This window comes from Lactuca sativa, chromosome 4 (assembly GCF_002870075.4).
Source record: "Lactuca sativa cultivar Salinas chromosome 4, Lsat_Salinas_v11, whole genome shotgun sequence".
Taxonomy (NCBI): Eukaryota; Viridiplantae; Streptophyta; class Magnoliopsida; order Asterales; family Asteraceae; genus Lactuca; species Lactuca sativa.
The window spans coordinates 386,682,035-386,686,757 of record NC_056626.2 but is presented as its reverse complement, the minus strand read 5'-3'; positions in this window follow the sequence as shown (position 1 = coordinate 386,686,757).

Genomic DNA, 4,723 nt, shown 5'->3' with positions numbered 1-4,723 from the left:
GACGCCGGTCCGAGCTTGAGTTTCAGGTCGGCGACCTTGTGCTCCTAAAGGTCTCTCCTTGGAAAGGAGTGATTCGATTCAGGAAGAGGGGCAAGTTGGGGCCCCAATATATTGGTCCTTTCTGAGTGATCGCGAGGGTAGGCCGGGTAGCCTATCGATTGGATTTGCCAGCAGAGTTGGGGCAGATTCACGACACTTTTCATGTGTCGCAGCTGAGGAAGTGTATAGCCGATGAGTCGGCAGTGGTTCCATTAGAGGATATTCAGGTGGATGCGAGCCTGAATTATGCTGAGAGACCAGTGGCAATCAGAGATCGGAAAATCAAGGTTCTGAGGAACAAGGAGGTACCCCTGGTTTTGGTTCAGTGGCAGCATCGGAAGGGGTCCGAGATGACTTGGGAACCGGAGCGTGAGATGCGTGAGCAGCATCCAGAGTTATTTGCAGAGAGAGACTTTGAGGGAGAAGTCTAGTTCTAGTGGGGGAGAATTGTAACAGCCCGGATTCCCAGGTATTATTCATTTATTTATTTTTGGTAAATTGTGAGGAGACTCGGCGAGTTGGAGCTTAGAATCGCCGAGTTGGATCGCGGATTTGGACGCGGGTTCGCGTCCGGACTCGGCGAGTCCACGCTGTTTAATGAAACCCTAATTTCCCAGTCCTGAGCCCTATTTAAAGGGCCTTATAACCCTTCATTGTGGCTACCTTCGACCTTGAGAGCACTAGAGCACCTGTGAGTCCTTGTGAGTGAGAAAAGAGGCCATTATTCTTCATCTTTGTGTGTGTTAGCAAGAAGGGAAGAGGAACACTAACTTGGAGGGTTGGGGAGCTTGGATCTACTTCCATTTTGGGCAGAGGAAGCTATTTGAGGTATTATTCAGAGCTTATTCTCGTGTTTTTATGTATATGGTCAAATCTAGGGTTTCTTCATGCCTTGTATGCCTTGTAATTTGAGTGTGAGAGGTCCCTTTGAGAATTGGTACCTAGATCTGGATCTTAGTAGGTCCAGAGAGTCCCAAATGCTCTGCTTTATGCCTATCCTTTTGAGTTGGGGACTCAGGTTACCATTTTAGATGCCATTTCACCAAAAGAAGCCTTGTAAGCGTTGCATGGTAGCCAAGATTGTATCTTTACGTGATAAATGTGCTTGGAAGGACTGGATCTATGAGTTATTGGAGCGGATCTGGCCTCATGAGTGAGTTTGAGTTCATGCATGGCTTAGACTCGCCGAGTCCGAAGAACAGACTCGGCGAGTAGCTTGAAGATTGCCTTTAACCACTCAGCGAGTGGTCTTACCGAGTTATGGGTTGACTCAGTGAGTCAGGGAGAGTCAGAGAGGGTTGACAGGTGGACTGAGTCAAGCTGGAACTCGCCGAGTTGTTCTTGAGACTCGGCGAGTTGATTCGTGGTGGCCCCGCGATTCATGCCAGGTGGAACTCGTCGAGTCAGGGAAGTACTCGACGTGTCAAGAGAGGATCCTAGGGAGTCAGTGAACACGTATAGACTCGCCGAGTCGCCCTAGTGCACTCGCCGAGTCCGGTCGAAGTTGACCGTTGACTGTTGACCAGAGTTGACCAGTGTTGACTTGATAGGGGTAGTCAACTTTAGTTGTGAAAGTGTTAACTAGAGGTATATGATGTTATAGGAGGATTCTAGCTCGGAGGATCGAGCGCAAGTGATTTCCGGGATTCGCGAGTTATCGAGATACACGAGGTGAGTCTTCTCACTATACTTTACCTTGAGTAGGTAACCAGAGTTATGTGACAGAGTATTTGTATGCTATATGTATGTTATGTGTTGTACTGCATTATTTCTATGTGATTTATGCTGTGCATGTTTACAGAGTTAGAACCGGAAGGTTCCTAGAGTTAGAACCGGAAGGTTCACAGAGTAGGGTCCACGGACCCACAGAGTTATAGCCTCGAGTGGCTAATATGTGTTATGTGTGGTATTTTGGGGAACTCACTAAGTTTCGTGCTTATAGTGTTTTGTGTTATGTGTTTTAGGTTTCTCTCAGGATCACGGGACGGCACCGGCTCGATTGTACACACCAGAGAAAGAGTCATGTTTTGAGGATCCTGGTTTATTATGCAAGTGAAAATGGAGTTAAGTTTTGTAATTCGATTATGAATGAGATTTTAAGCAAAGTGTTTTTGTAAGAATTAAACGATTATTTTTAAATGAAAAATTGTTTTGAAATTTTTGGTGTTACAAATTCGTAAACACATAGATAAAGAAGTTCTGAAGAAAGGGAAACGGAGAGACATACAATAATCGGTACAACAAGAGGGGAAGGTCGGCGAACGGTGAGAGATAGAGAGGAAGAGGGAATCATGACCCACTAGAGCGACCGACGATCGGCATATGTAGACCGAATGGCTGACGACGTATGCATAGAGGTGTTAAAGCGACTCAAAGCACTCAATTGGAGGCCAAGAGCTAAGCGGCGCACCGGTTTATCCCTTGCAAAACAATTTTGATTCTCTTGAAATATTTTAAACTTTTTCTTATATTGCGTTTGAGGATTTCAAAATTTTAAAGGGTTTTTGAAATTTTCAAATAACAAACTATCGTTTTGATTTTTTCAAATATTTTTGAAAGTTTTTTAAACAAATTTAGTTTAAAAGGATATAATTTACATTTGGGATCAATGTTTTGGAATTTTATGTATAAACCTTGAAAGTTTATACTTTCATATTTGCTTTGTATGATAATTTTGGAACTTAAAATAGCAATATTGTATTGATATTTAATCTTCATGTTACAAAAAACGGAGGGGCCATGGCCTCCCATGGCCCCTTAAAGCATCCGCCACTGGTTGCCACCTCCACACCACAAAGATTATTGTAGATGATACTTTCAAGTTTTCCTTCATTGGTACTATTTTAGAATCCATCTATAGGTGTGTTCCTAGTGCAAGCAAAATCGTCAGTGAATACAAAAAATTTCTAGTTTCGGGTCCAACGCCTCTTACTCCTAATATGCAACGTTCGGTTGATGAAGCTGACAAACCAGCCAAGAGAGGAAAGAAGGGAGACAAGAAGAAGGAAGTCTAAGAAGGACCTTCGGCTAAGACTGTAACTCCAAATAAGTGAAAGGGTCATGGTGTAGAGCCTTCGGTTCCAAAGAAGAAATAGCACAGGAAGATGACTCTCAAACTGAAAGCTCCATCCTCAAGTGATAGCGATTATGTTCCCTCTGATTAAGAAGTTGAGGTTGACCGGGAGAAAGTGCATGAACAGTCTGAGGATTTGGTTCATGAAGACTCACCTGAGGTAAGATTTATTGAAACCATTCCATCTCCACCTCCTTCTCCTCATAACACTACTGTTCCCATATCTATTGCTCCTTGACCTCCTCTAACCTCTTCTCAAACCCCCCACTTCTATACCAATTCCTCCACTAGTATTTACTGAAACCATTACCACGACCACAACTACTACCACCACTACAACTACAACCAAACCACCAGTTAATGTCAATGCATCTGATGCGGGGGCACAGGCTTCTGGTTTTGAAATACTTTTTTCTTCGAACCACTTTCTCCTACTCACTCCGATGAATCTGAAACCGTTCTCGATGGTAACGGAGCTGAGTTTGACACCGCTTATTATAGCCCCTTTTCGGTTCAATCCGACAGTGACGATGATTCTCCTGTTACAAAGAGGCATCTCAAGGCTCTTAATGATAAACTTGATTCTTTGGTTGCCTCTTCATCCCAATCTGCTTATGTATATTCTAAGGCTGCTCTCAAAGCTATGATGGCCACATCCGTCAAGGAACATCAAGGCTCCATCGATAAAGCCATTGTAGCTGTGGAAGCCTCTACTACCTCATGCAAACAAGCGACCGAAAATGTCAAAAAACAAATCTCTGATGCTACTGTGTTTATGGAGTCTCTTCAGGCTGCCACGCAAACCAATGCTGATATCATCAACGCCACTGTTAAGAAACTCGAAACATCGCTCCAAGCTGAAAAGGAGCATTTCGAAACAGTACGCCAAAGCCTTCAATCCGACAAACAAAGAGCTCCAAACTTCTGTTAATTCTCGACTTAACAAACTCCAGGCCGACTTAGCCTTGGAAAACAAGATCATGGACGATTTGTCTCTTCGCACCACACAGCTCAAGACTCAAAATCTCAAGCTCAAACAAGCGAACAAAACTATTGATGAGCTGAAGTCTCACAAGGCGGTAATGAAAACGTGTGTTGGTGATGTCAGTTCGCTTCTCACAAATCTGCTTGATGCTCATGACTCTATTCTAACCATCGGTGTCCGTCGACACTTGGCAGATAAGCTTCGTCCTGCCCTTGAGATCTTGCCCCGCGTAGAGGATGTTTCTGAGGAGGGTGATCCTTCGAAACAAGGGGGAGAAGTTAGTCAAGAACAACCTACTCAACCTCCTCCAACTCAAACTACAACAACTGAAACAACTCTCACTCTTCCCAAACCGAAAGTCACCAAAGAACCAAAGGGTAATGATGCTTCGGGTTCAAATGTGAAAGATACAGGCAAGAAGATAATTGGGGGGAGCGAAGAAGAAGAAGAAACCGAAGAAGAAGCTTTAAAAATAAAACATCATGACCGAGAGCTTGATGAAAATGCTCGGATTGTGAGGGAATAAGAAGAGAGGGAAAGAAGAGAAAAATAAGCTCACGATGCATTGGAAAGTAGAAAAACTCTATTTCCTCTATGGACGTTGTAGAAATTGATAAAGGAAGCAA